This window comes from Aphelocoma coerulescens, assembly GCF_041296385.1.
Source record: "Aphelocoma coerulescens isolate FSJ_1873_10779 chromosome Z unlocalized genomic scaffold, UR_Acoe_1.0 ChrZ, whole genome shotgun sequence".
NCBI lineage: Eukaryota > Metazoa > Chordata > Aves > Passeriformes > Corvidae > Aphelocoma > Aphelocoma coerulescens.
The window spans coordinates 2,246,290-2,260,358 of record NW_027184085.1 but is presented as its reverse complement, the minus strand read 5'-3'; the positions used below and the strand labels follow the sequence as shown (position 1 = coordinate 2,260,358).

At 52.6% G+C, this 14,069-nt stretch overlaps 1 protein-coding gene across 1 annotated transcript in view; it reads right to left on the bottom strand.

The window, feature by feature from the left end:
* The window catches only part of ZBTB7C (zinc finger and BTB domain containing 7C), a 153,068-nt gene extending 142,641 nt beyond the window's left edge, over window positions 1–10,427 (bottom strand). The window contains exon 1 of the mRNA XM_069002061.1: window positions 10,368–10,427. The gene's annotated coding sequence lies outside the window, so the exon portion shown is untranslated. The remainder of the gene's footprint in view (window positions 1–10,367) is intronic.
* Between the last annotated feature and the right edge of the window lie 3,642 nt (window positions 10,428–14,069).

Genomic DNA, 14,069 nt, shown 5'->3' with positions numbered 1-14,069 from the left:
CCAAAATCTCTATTGTACATACCCACTGTGATGGTGTATCTCACTAAAAACAAAACCCCAGAGGAACCCCGACTAAACAACTCTCCACAGACACAAGTTCTCCTCCTGCATCACTTGAGCACTTTGAAAGGTCAGTACTAGGAAGGAATTCCTCCCTGTGAGGGTGGGGAGGCCCTGGCACAGGGTGCCCAGAGCAGCTGTGGCTGCCCCTGGATCCCCTGGCAGTGTCCAAGGCCAGGCTGGATGGGGCTTGGAGCAGCCTGGGATAGTGGAAGGTGTCCCTGCCCGTGAGGTTCAGCACCTTCAGCTGGTACCAATCGTCACAGCATCCCTTCAGCCCAGCTCTCACTCAACAGATACCAGGGCTTCTCTGACTACATCAGCTATAAAACCCTCTGTCCACCCCCGAGCTGGCTGGGGCCCTCAGTGATAGAAGCTGTAAAGAACAAAAAAAAAAAAAACAAATTATCAATTGCAGCAGACACATCCAGGTCGTGTTTTTCTTCTTCTGCATGTCAGAGCTTTTTCCTCTTTAAGGAAAATCCAGTGCTCCCCCTTTTATTCCTCTTTCAAATAACGATTTCCAAACTTTAAAGTTAAAGTAATAAAAAAGAAACCAGCTCCTCACCCCCATCTTTAGTTTAATACCAGCTGGAGGACAGTGGGCCTTGCAAAGCTGGACAGTGAGTTGGATATGGAAGTGGTCTGGCTTTTTCCCATTAAATTCATTTTTGTAGGGTTAATGTGCAATGCCACCACTGCCCCCAGCTCCACCAGCAAAGAGGAGGATGGGCTGGGAGCAAGCACGTGGCTTGGGGATTTTGGTGCCTTGTCAGGTGTGACTGAACCTCAGTGAGCTACAGCCCTTTTGCAAACAAAAACCAGGGGTAGAAGAGGGTCAGAAATGTGCAGGTGTCTCAGCTGACATCACCGGCACAAGGTCACCTTGCCGAGTACACCTTGATGAGGCAAACCCTAAGTAAAGACTGAAGATCTGCCACTTCCACATGGATCCAATCCCGAACAAGAAGGGCTGCAAACCTTCCTCATGGGGCTCTGCAGTGCTCAGTCTGGACTGAGGAGATTCCCCTTTCCTTTTGCCCTCCCTGAAGACTCATCTCGAGCACCTCCAGCTCTGAAGAAGAACAAAACCTGACTGCTGTCCCTCCAAAAAACAGCATCCAGTGGCAGCACCAGCACAGCCCCCTTCCCAAGCCCAACCATGCAGTAGAGCCACCTATCACAAACTCCTCATCAGCATCTGTCCCTCTTCCACAGAGAAAAGCTGCTCCATACAGACACACGACCTCTTTACGTTCCTAATGAATTACTATGGACAACCCATAGGCGTGGCTGGCCAGCCAACCGGCCGTGCCTGCAGCACAGCCTCCTCTTGCTCAGCTGATGAAGGACCTGACCTGCACAGGGCTGGACAGTGAGCCCTACCTCTGGGGAGGGAGAAGGAGAGCTCATGGGAAGGTGGGGAAGGGATCATGCTGGCGATGGACTCTGACGAAGACCCACAGCACAAGGTCAAAGTGATGAAGACACTTGAGATGGGGGAGCAGGAGAGGACAACCCCAAGCATGAAGCACCGCAAACAGAAGGAAGATTTACCCCTCTGGGTCACCTCAATCACCTGGGTGTCCCCAGGACATGAGTCACCAGACACTCCTTAGTCAGACCAGCCACGGCAGGCACCACCAGCCCTGGGGCCAGCGCAGCGTGGGGAGCCCCAGGGAAGCACTGAAAGGAGCCGCCAGCCTCAGGGCGCACTGTCTGAGCATTTGCATATTGGAAACCACATAAAAACACCCCCTAATACCAATAAAAACAGCTTAAGAGCAAAAGAGAAATGCAACTGCCCATCTACCATGGGTGCACACCCCATGCCAAACCCACCAGGGTGGCTGCCAAAACCCCCAAAGATGTTGCCACCCCCAGGAGCTCACAGTGGAGCACCAGATGAGGCAGAGGGCATGAGGAAAAGGTGTTCAGGAGTATTCAGTGTGGCAGAAAAATGGTTTGTGGGTTGGGTTGTTTTTTGGGGGTTTTTTTTGTAAACCACACCTGCACATCATCCACCCATTTGTGCCCCTCCAGACTCATCCACACACTCGCCACTTGCAAGCTGCTTCTCAGTAAGGACCAGCTTTGTCAAGAAAAAGTACAGGGCCTGAGGCAAAATTAGCTTTTTGTCTACCAAACAGGCAATTATCTCTTGCACAACTATGCAAGTCTAAAACACAGGAGAAGCAATATTAAGCTTTACTAAAATGGTGCCTTTAAAGTACAAATTATTGCAACATGCGAAAATAACATGGGGGATTTGCAGTTGTGGAAAATTTGGAGCACTTTTTTTTTTATAATTTTCAGGCACACTAGGCTCCCAATCGAGGTGACCCAAAAAAAACCACAACTTTCAGCTGTGCTACACGCAGCACCCCATTTTTAGATTATTTTAGAGGAGGTAGAATGATCTGCTTCTCTGTTCCTCCTGAAGGCCCACAGATACATCCTTTCAGTATTTAAAGGGAGCTTATAAAAAAGATGGAAAGGGACTTTTTACATGGGTATGTAGTGATAGGACAAGGGAGAACCGTTTTAAACTCAGAAGGTAAATTTAGATTGGATGTTACAAAGAAATCCTTCCCTGTGAGGGTGGTCAGGCCCTGGCACAGGTTTCCCAGAGCAGCTGCGGCTGCCCCATCCCTGGAAGTTTCCAAAGCCAGGCTGGACAAGGCTTGGAGCAACCTGGGATAGTGGAAGGTGTCCTGGATGAGCTTTAAGAACCCTTCCAACCCAAACCATTCTGTAGAAGACATTAAAAAAGGCATCAAAACTTAACACAGGCCATGCTTCTGGAGTCTGTATGTACCTGTACAGACAAATCTGCTTAAATAGGATCCCCAAGTTGCATCAGCATCACAAAAAATTAAGTTAACACTCTCTTTTTTGTATTTTGAAAAGGAACTAAAATGGGTCATTTCTAACCTGATACCATTAATTTACATGTTGATGTTTGTTTAGTGAAGCCTGTCTATCCCGAGTCACTTAAACCTTAAAACCTGAATATGGGAAACGAATGCATCGCCTTATTAATTACATGTTATGAAAGGACTCATTTTACAGCCTAATAGTTTGAAGCAGTTAAAAGAAACCCTGCTGCTGGTGTCCTGCTTACAATTCACATGGCAACTCTGAGCTTCTGACCAGGCTGACCAAGGGTTTATCTCTTTGTGGGGAAAACAAATAACTGCATATCAGACATTAATTTAATTAATCCCAGGCATCAGCCAGCACCAGCTCTGCACCCATCATAGAAGCACAGAATAAATACCCTGACCTGGAAAGCCCCACAAAGACCATCAATGCCCAGCTCCTGGCCCTGCACAGGACAGCCCAGACAATCACAATGCCTGGTGCCTTGGGGTTGGAGAGAAGATCAAGGTCCACAATACGAATTCCAGACCCAAGAAGAAACTCTAAGGTGGAGACATCCAAGGAAAAGGACAATTCACAAAGGCCAGGCTGACCAGTAACAGCGCTGCCCACAAATCCCCACTGAGCAACCTCAGTGACTACCAACAACCACGTTTCTCTTCTCCCCTGTTTAATTCATAATCGAGATGCTCAAAAGTGACAATGAACACCCCGAGTATGCTCTCTCACTTCTTCTGGACTTCAGCCTCGAGCTCCCTGCTGAGCTGGCGGAGGTCACCATGCTCCTGCCCACCCTTTTCTCGGCTTCACTTTGATCGGGCACTCACCACAGAGCAAGGCAACCTACAAACAAAGGCCCCAAAGGGATCCATACATCAAACTTGCCAGTGGCTTCTGACTCGTGCCCCTGTGCCAAGGCACAACAGGCTCTACAGAAGGGCTCATCTTCGTGGAAGTCACGGAGTTCATCTCCTGCCAGTTAGCTTGACGTCCCTACACTTGCTAATGCTGATTTGGTTACTTGATCAAGCATGCAAATCTTCAGGTCTCGCGCTAGACAAAGCCTGGAGAAAGGAGAAAGCTGGAGCAAACAAATATGTAAAAGCTGGATTTATTAAAATGAAAAAAAAAAAAAAGGGTGGCGAGGGGGGGAAAGAAGCAAACTCTTCTCCTGCCTCCCCACCTGCTCCTCTGATGTGTGCTCTTAAACGTGATGCAATGAGAGAGCCGGCACAGCAGTGGAAAGGTTCCTGTCACCAGGAACAGAGACCAAGAGTTCCCACAGGGCAAAGGCCACCTTGCACACTGGTAAATGTTGCACCCACCAGACACAAGATCTGCAAGAAGCAGCAACAGGAGGTTGGGAGGCTCCACTTTTCTCAGCAAATCAGTAACTCATAAAGCTACTTAGGACTTGACTGGCAGGTCAAGGGAGAAAATTCTGCCCCTTCTACTCAGCTCAGCTAAAACCTCACCTGCAGAGCTGCCCCCAGCTCTGGAGCCCCCAACATAGGTAGGACCTGGAGCTGCTGCAGCCAGTCCAGAGGAGGCCACCCAGATGCTCCAGGGCTGGAGCCCCTCTGCTCTGCAGCCAGCCTGGGACAGCTGGGGGTGCTCAGCTGCACAAGAGAAGGCTCCAGGGAGAGCTCAGAGCCCCTGGCAGGGCCTAAAGGGGCTCCAGGAGAGCTGCAGAGGGACTGGGGACAAGGCATGGAGGGACAGGACACAGGGAATGGCTTCCCAGTGCCAGAGGGCAGGGATGGATGGGATCTTGGGAAGGAATTGCTGTCTGTGAGGGTGGGCAGGCCCTGGCACAGGGTGCCCAGAGCAGCTGTGGCTGCCCCTGGATCCCTGGCAGTGTTCCAGGCCAGGTTGGACGGGGCTTGGAGCAGCCTGGGACAGTGGAAGGTGTCCCTGCCCACGGCAGGGGGTGGTACTGGATGGGCTTCAAGGTCTCTTCCAGCCTAAACCATTCCATAACTTTCTAGAGCATCATGCACCCCACAACCCAAAAGAGCCCATGTCTCTTGGCTGGCAGAGGCAACAACCTTCAGACAAGCCATAGAGCTGCCAGTTTTACCCACTGAAAGACATAAATAAAATGCCCACATCATGTTCATAGGGGAGTCCAACAGTTTCTGATAGGGTTCATGCTATTTGTGGACCCAAATTTTCCCTGTGGCTACAAGTAGACAAAATAATTTTGTATTTTGGGTCCTGAACCATAGTGCAGCCTTTTTATTAAACAGCTGACACTACCCCGAAGCCTGGGAGCAGCGTTTTATGTGCATGTGAGAGTTTACAGAGCATTTGTGTGTCATTTCTGATGAATGGCGCTGCATAAATGTTAGATCTTCAACCCATTGCTCTTGCAAATACTATTTCTTCTCTTATTTATTTGTATTGCTGTAATTCATTCAGGTGCCAACCATGACTGAGGCCACGCCATCAATACACAGCCTGACAGCAGCAGCTCTACAGATCACACAGGAGAACAGGAAACGTCTTGGCTGGTGTTGGTGGGGAACGGACGTAAAGCCAGAGAATGTCCTCAAATCCCAAGGAAAAAGCCAGCAAAGCAAACAGAAGAACTCTGATGCACAGAGCACCCATCTAAGTGTTTAACCAGAAGAGTCAGAGAAGCCCCATCTCTGGTGTAACCTGGGGTCTCTGACAGACCTTTCAAATGGAGATGTGTGTGCCACCAGCACACCCAAACCATGAGGAACTACAGGGCCAGCAGCTCAGGCCTCTGCAAAGCCTGTCCCAGATCAAAGAACCACTGAATTGTTAAGGCTGGAAAAGCTCCCTAGAATCTACAACTGAGTCCTACCATTCCCCAAGCACTGCCAAGCCCACCACTAACTCGTGTCCCAGGTGCCACATCCACACAGCTTCTAAATCCCTCCAGAGATGGGGACTCCACCACTGCCCTGGCAGGCTGTGACAACATTTGCCAACGCTTTCCGTGAAGAAATTTTCACTAATATCCAATCTAAGCCTGCCCTGGTGCAACTTGAGGCCATTTCATCTAGTCTCTGTGATCTGCCCTAGCTGTGACAGCCTCCCTAGCTGCCCTGGAGACCTGCTTTCCTACAGTAGCAATAAGCACATGCCCCAGTGCTGGTTTCCATGGACCAGCAGGATGAGATGCTATCAGCCCACACCTCTCCTCTGCTCCAAAAGTGCCCCGAGGCAGCGTGCAAGGCCTGCTGCTGGGGAGCAGTGCAGCAGTGCAATATCCCAGCTCTGGTCTGGCAGCAGGTGGCCCTGCACCCTCCCTGACGAAGCCAACATGGCCAGAAGCAGGCTGACGTGGTCCACCAGCACCCCTGGGATGTGGGCTAACTCATGCCAGGCACTGTGTCATCTCCTGTGCCCATGCCAGATGTTCATCCCATTAAGCACCTGGATGTGGACATCCACCAAGCTGCTGCCACCCCAAGCCACACCTGACCAAGTGTCACCACGGTGGGCAGGACCTCCAAGCCATGAAGGTCTGCCAGTATCCCAGTCCTGCTCCCTAGGAATTGTACCCCAGCCTGCAACAGTGGCAGAGCTGTCTCCTGGTTGTCCTTGCCACCTGGACAGGCAGTGCCACCCCACCCTTTTAATTCTTTCTCCTGAGCCCTGCTCTTGGAGCAACTCCCTTCGGTCCTGGAGAACTGCTGGAGAGGGAGCCAGCAGCCTGACAAGGACCACCACTCCCCACTCACCTGCTCCTTGCTCCTCCAAAAAGCCCCAAGCAAAGCCTTTCGGACCAACCAGCTCAGGTAAATAAGCCAAGGCACCTCCTCCCAGTGGAAGTAATGGAGAACTAAGGTCTCATTAAATAAATGAAACGGATTAATGAGGAGAGTGACTGCTGTTTCTTTGAGCTGATCATGGTGAGATAAAAGGCAAAGCAAGACCCGGATCCCTTTTCACAGGAGTGCTGTAAAATGAGTGGCACAGACTCAGCAGAGCTGAAAACACAGGACAGGACACACTTTTCCCTCCAAACACACCTGACACTTCTTTCTCTGCCCTTCTTTTTCTCTCCCACACTCTCTCTGGAAAAGCCAAAATTCATTCATTACAGAACCAAACTATTTCCTTTTTGATTCTAGTATTTTTTTTTTTTTTTTTTTTTTCTTTACAGTCGACCATCTGGGAGTGGGGGAGTAGAAAGGAAGCCCTGGAGCTTTTCAGACACAATAAATAAATTATTAAAAAAAAAAAAAGTATGATTAAAACCAAAAAGTATAAACAAACAAGCCATGTTACCCAGAATAATGACTTCAGGGAAAAGTGCCAAAAAAATTGTATAAGCTTCTGGAGCGTGGCAAGAGAAGAGAACAGAAAGTCCTCTCTGCTGAGGAGAATGTGCCACTGCAATGGGACAAGGGCTGGGACTACAGGGATGCCCCTGGGCAAGCCAGGAAGGCGAAGGGTTTCACATGGGCTTAGATACCCAAATTTGTCTTCAGGCACCCGATTTTGCTAACTGCAAAGCCCCAGTCTAGGCACTCTCAGACCTTTTCAATACAGTGTAATTGCATCTGCTCCGCTCAGGTGAGACCCCACCTGGAGTCAAGCTTGGGAATCCTCAGCACAAGAAGGACCTGGAGCTGCTGCAGCCAGTCCAGAGGAGGCCACCCAGATGCTCCAGGGCTGGAGCCCCTCTGCTCTGCAGCCAGCCTGGGACAGCTGGGGGTGTTCAGCTGCACAAGAGAAGGCTCCAGGGAGAGCTCAGAGCCCCTGGCAGGGCCTAAAGGGGCTCCAGGAGAGCTGCAGAGGGACTGGGGACAAGGCATGGAGGGACAGGACACAGGGAATGGCTTCCCAGTGCCAGAGGGCAGGGACAGATGGGATCTTGGGAAGGAATTGCTGTCTGGGAGGGTGGGCAGGCCCTGGCACAGGGTTCCCAGAGCAGCTGTGGCTGCCCCTGGATCCCTGGAAGTGTCCCAGGCCAGGCTGGACAGGGCTTGGAGCAGCCTGGGATAGTTGAAGATATCCCTGCTCACAAGGTTCCCTTGGGCCCACTTCTCAAGCTTGTCCAGGTCCCTCTGGATGGCATCCCATCACTCAGGCATGTCAACTGCACTCAGCTCAGTGTCATCTGCATATACAAACCCCTCTGAGCTATTCTTGTTCTACAGCTCCATCATTCTCAGCAGCAGCATGCCATATTCTGCAGGGATGACAAACTGGGGGCAAGCAGGGTGGATGGCATTACCCAGAACAAATCTGATTTCTTTCTGAAAAACCCAGAGCACAGAGGGATGCACCCATTGCTCCTGTCCTAGCAGGGAAGCATTTGGGGGGGGTTTCTTTGCACTCAGGGGTGTCCAGCCTGATGCAGTGCATTGAAAGTAACAGGGTGCCACATGAAAGATGTGGTGAGGAGGAGAGGGACAGCGTGTAGCACTGAGACAGGGCTAGCAGAAAATGGGCCAGCACAGGCAGCCATGCTCCTGAGATACTGACACTGCAGCAGAGAAGATAAATGATTGGCCCAAGGCCACGCAGCGAGGCAGTGTCCCCTCTACATGACTTTCAATCCCTGCTCCGGCACAGGATTGCTGAGGGATCCTTCAACAAAATGTTATATTGGCTTTGAAATCATGAGATTTATTTTACACCTGAACACACTCACACTTATAAATGCACTTCTTTTCTGCCTCTTTCTCTTGCCTCTACCCAAACGCACTCAAGCACATCTTAAAACCTCTCGGAATAACCAGAAAAAGTAAAAACTTTGTATTTCCCTGCTAAAGGAGAACTCATAGGGGTTAACTTGACTCCAGGAGCTGGGGCTTCACAATGAAGCAGGGTGCTGCCAGCAGTCCCACCTGGCAAATCAGTGTCTGTGTTTACAATTGCATGCCCAGAGACTCTGCAAATATTTCCTTGAAGCTATAAACCCCATCCCAAACAATTGCAACGGGAGCAGGGATAAATTAGCTGAAGCCTGTCACTTGGTGAAGTCATGCTGGAGGAGATCCATCCAGGTAATCCATCTTTCTGCTGTGTTATACAATGACACAGTAATGGCCAGCCCAGAGGGATTTCCTTCAGGAAAACTCAACTGTTACTAAAATGGTAAGTTAATACCAAGCAAGAACTCAGCCATCATTAGACCGAAGGATAGGCATGACAGGGAATAAAATATTACAATCCCCATTCAAATATTTTTTATTTACAAGAGCAGGAATAAATAGACCTATCTGTAGGCTGCAAAGAGAGGAGGCTGGGATTAAGGGAGAAGAGAAAAAAAAACCTGCACACATCGATTCCATCTTTGCCATTTTTCCTAATAAATAGCCTGGCACGGCTGTGCTGATGGGTAGCTGGGGTGGAGGAGGGCACGCTGCCCAGCTCTCACAGGGACACAGGACACAAATCTGAGCTCAGGCTCTGCCCTTTTGTGTTGATTAAAAAAAAAAAAAAAAAGCCCTAAGAAGAAAGGAAGAAAGCAAGAAAAGTTATGTGGCTAATAAAGGGCTCTATTGTGCCATCAATTTTTTAAGCTTTAATGATTTCGGGAGGAAGTTCAGCTCAGCAATCAATAGCACAATATGGGCAGGAGGGCTCGGAGGAAATTCAGCGCCGGAGCTGCGGCGAGGGCTGGCGGAAAGGGGGGGCTCAGAGGAAGGGGGTTCCCCTCCTTCAGGGGGTAGGGGGGCTCCCAGAACCCTGCACAGGCTGGGGATCCTGTCCCCCTCCCTGTTTAGCCTGTTCGGTGCGAGCTCCCTCTCCTGCCGCACAGCGTGTGCGGCCAGGGGACAGCGGGGACATCTGGGGATACCACGGCTGCTGCCACGGCGAGGGAGGTGGAAAAGCACCCACGCCGGCTGGGATGCTCACCCCACACCTGACGGGGCTGAGCACATCCCAGGAACACTCACAGCACACCAGGGACAGCCCAGGGACCATCACCCCACACTGAGCACAGCCCAGAACTGATCCCCCTACACTCCCCACCCCACACTGAGTACATCCCAGAAATGATCACCCCACACTGGGTACATCTCAGGGATGACCACGCTCCCCACACTGGGACTGAGCACATCCCAGGGACCATCACCCGACACTGAGCATATCCTAGAAATGATCACCCCACACTCCCCGAATCCAGGGTTAGCACATCCCAGAGATGCTCATCCCTCGCTGAGCACATCCCAGAGATGCTCGCCCCACACCATGCACATCCCAGAGATGCTGACCCCACACCATGCTCATCCCGGAGATGCTCACCCCACACCATGCTCATCCCAGAGACTCTCACTCCACACTCCCCACACCCGGGCTGTGCCCATCCCAGAGACACTCTCCTCCAGGCCCACCCGTCCCTAAGCCCCACAGCCCGGGGCACACAGCCAGCCTTCCCCCACACCCTGTGCTCCGGGCAGCCCCGCTCCTGCCCGCAGCGGCAGACGTACCGCATCGCCGAGGCTCGGTGCTGCCGCCGGGATGCGGGGCTGTCCGGGGGATGATCCTGCGCCAGGCAAACCTAAGAGACACGGTGACACAGCGTGAGGCTCTCCAGCATCAGCGGGGACAGCGCCTCGCCCGAGGTGCCAGCCTGGGCAGGAGCCACAGCCGCCTCCCAGCTCTCACAGGCACGGGCAGCAGCTGGGTAAAAACCGGGCTAAAAAACCCACAGAGGGCTTCCCAGCAATGGGGGGATCCCGAGCCGTCGGGTCCCTGCCCCGCTGCGAGGTGCAAGGAGAAAGGATGGGATGACATAGGACGGGACGGGACGGGACGGGACGGGACGGGACGGGATCACCCGGCGCTTCCCGTCCTTCCCTGCAAAGAAAAGCCGATCCTGTAAGTTGATCCTTGGATCAGGGAGCGCTTCGCGGAGTGGGACCGCATCGGCTGCAGCGCGAGCCACCGCCGGCAGCAGGAACTCGGGCGAAAGTTTTGCCACGATCCAGGGGGAAAACAATAAAAAATTACTAATAGTAGTCAACCAACCAAAAAAAAAAAAAATTTAATAACAATTAATCAATAAAAATTAACGACCGTTGGAGAAGAAGAACGGGGGAATATCCGACCTGGGAGCCAGGAGCGCCGGTGACAGCGGTGCTGCCTCTGCGTGATGCTGCCGCAGCTCGGGGACCCAGCGGGAGAACCGGGCACGGTCCCCGGGCACCGGGAGGGAGGGACGGGAGGGACGGGAGGGGAGGGGAGGAGAAGGAGCCGCCGCCTCCCCCCGCAGGAGGGTCCTGGAGGGGTTGGGGATGGAGAGACCCCTCGGTCCACCCCCGTCGGTGAAGGCAGCAGTTCCCACCCGGGAATTCCGGTAGGGAGGAAACAGAGCATTATTTTAAAATAGCAAACAAAACAGAAAAAAAAAATAAATAAAATCAGAACTTACCGTCTAAAACGAATCAGCAGGGAGGGATCCGCGGGCAGCGCAGCCGGGGGAGCATCGCCCCCGCCGTGGGACGGGACGGGGCGGGGCGGGGCGGGGCAATTCCGCGCACCTCGAGGGGGCAGCGGCGGGGGATGGCGACGGACACAGCACCGCCACGGGGACCGCGGCACCGCCCGCCCCGTCCGGCGGCGCTGGCCCGCGGCTGAGGGCGGCTCGGCGGCGGTGGCGAGCGAAGGGCCCGGATGTCGCTGGCCCCGCGCCGGGGGGGCCACACGGGACGCGCGGGGGGGGGGGGTCAGGGGAGTCCTGCCCGCCCCGTCGGGGCGCCGGGCGCTGCCACGTGGGACCGCCGGGGGGGGGGCGCCGCACCCTTCTCTGTCACTCCCCCCCGCGCCCCCCCCCCCCCCCCCCCCCCCGCCCCGGGCTTGACAGGTCCACGCGACCAAACAAACCGCGGCGGACGGACGGGCGGCGAGGCCAATGGGAGCGCGCGGCGGGGAGGATCAGCCAATGGGAGCGCGCGGGGGGCGGGACCGCCTGAGGGGAGCGCGGCGGAGGCGCCGCCCCGGGGTCTGAGCGCCGCCCGCTGCCCTCGCGGTGCGGATCTCGGGAGGGGTGGGATCTCGGAGACGGGGAATGGCCCGGGAGGGAATGGGCCCGAGAGATCAGCCACTCCCAGCCCCCGCCGTGGGCAGGGACATCTTCCACTAGACCAGGGTGCTCCAAGCACCGTCCAATCTGGCCTTGGACACTTCGGGGATAGGGCAGGCACAGCTTCTCTGGGCAACCTGTGTCCGGGCCTCACCGCCAGCATCCTCAAGTCCTTTTCCCAGAGCTGCTCTTCATCGCCATCCTGGATTGATCCCAGGGGTCACCTCGCCTCAAGTGCAGCTTGCTTCAGGTCTTGTTCTTGTTAAACCTCAGAGGTTCCCATGGCACCACTTCTCGTGTCCTGCACCATTTGATATTCCAGACAAATAAACCCTTGCATGGGGATTAAAAAAAAAAGCCGATATATGGATCAGAGTGGTACTCCACCATCATCATCCTGCTGCAAGACCCCCAGTCCCTCTTGCAGGCAAGGGCTTGGTGGAGCGGGGCGCAGCTGATGGCATTGCCCTGCTCCTGCAGGGATCCAGCAGCTCTGGATCCTCTCTGCATCCCCTTCCTAATTGCCTCACCCTGCCTGTGTTCTCCAGTGAGAAAGGAAGCTTCTTGAGATGTTTGGTGTCCATGTTCATGTGTGTCACAAGCTTCTGGTGCCGCCTGCCCTGTGTGTTGTTAGACAAACATCATCCCTCAAGCCAACCCGACAAAACCTGCGGATGATCCTTTATCGCTCCTCAGCCTTTCGAGGATTGGGCTGTGAGGGAAGGAAGTATGATTTGCAGAGAAAATAGACAAAGAAGGCACATAAATCTAGGAAATCCATGACATTTGGATAGCAAGAAGCCCCCCTTACATGTCTAATCATCTTGGTCCCAAAACTGGTGTTCTAAAACACACCATTTTTTTTATTTGGCAGGGTGTTTTGGGAATTTGGGATTTTGACTTCCCGTTTTTTTTTTTTAAGTCAGACCTAGCCAACAATCACAATTTGTTTTTATTTCATCTGGTCTCCTACCCTGTCATCAGGCTCCCGTGCTTTCCCACTGGGTCCCTGAGTGCAGTCAGCGCGATGCTGAGTCATGGAACAACACTGTCAGCTTAAACTCTGAGCAGTTGAGGCTTCCCCCTCAATATCAGCTACTCAGGGAGAGCCTCCCTGTGTGCGTTTAGAACATTTCCAGCATATTTGCCCTCTGTTTTTTAGGATTCTCATCAAATGTTTCCAGTGAAACACCATTTCAGGATGTTCCTTTAGGGTTTGTTGCTCTGCAATCCATCTGTTTCAGGTGGAGGAGCCCGGCACAGCAATCCAGCCTGGGATCTCTGCTCTGACACCCAGTAAAACCATTGCTAACAGCTGACTCAGCCTGGGGTCTGCCTCTGAGTGCCTTAATTAGTCAAAAGTCACCGATTTCAGTCAAAATCCTTCACTAGTAGTGTGTTTTTAGATTTAAAGGGAAGGTTTAAATTAGCAACGGTAGGAGCAGCTGCTGTGAGTTTGCTGGTAGAGGAATGCATGTTCCTAACAAAAAGCAGAGGAAGGATTTGGGGTCTTTTTCATCCAGAGAAAGGATGCCATCCAGCTACAAAGCTCCCCATAAGGGGCAGAGGGTTTTTTCTGCCCCCTCTCTGCCTCCTTAGGACACACTCCTAAGCTTTATCTCATTCTCTAGATCCAGACTTAGCACCTGATTATTTTTAAAACAACAAGCTTGTGTAAAACACACTGACAGGAACAACGTGATGCTGCCTCCTGATCTCCCCTCTACATCTCCTGCCTTCAAAAACACACCGAGGTGGAATCAAGCATCCGAACCCACTGCAGCCAAAAGCACCTTGGAGAGAGTGAGTGACATAAGACTGACGTGTGCTAAGGATTCCCTCATGCCTTTATCTGGCAAACACTCACCAGCACAGCAGGCGAGAGGCTGTGAGGGCTGGGAGCTTTGGATGGAGGTGTCACGAGGCAGAGAGTGATGCTTGTGGTTGTTTTTGCCACAGGAAAACTTGAGATGGGATGCAACCAGGGAAGACTTCAGTGTGAGATTGGAAATGGATGAAAGAGAAATGTAACTTTTCCTGTTCCACTTTGCATTTAGTTTTTTGGGTCCTGGGTGCATTAATTGGTATTAATTACTCTGACCAACTT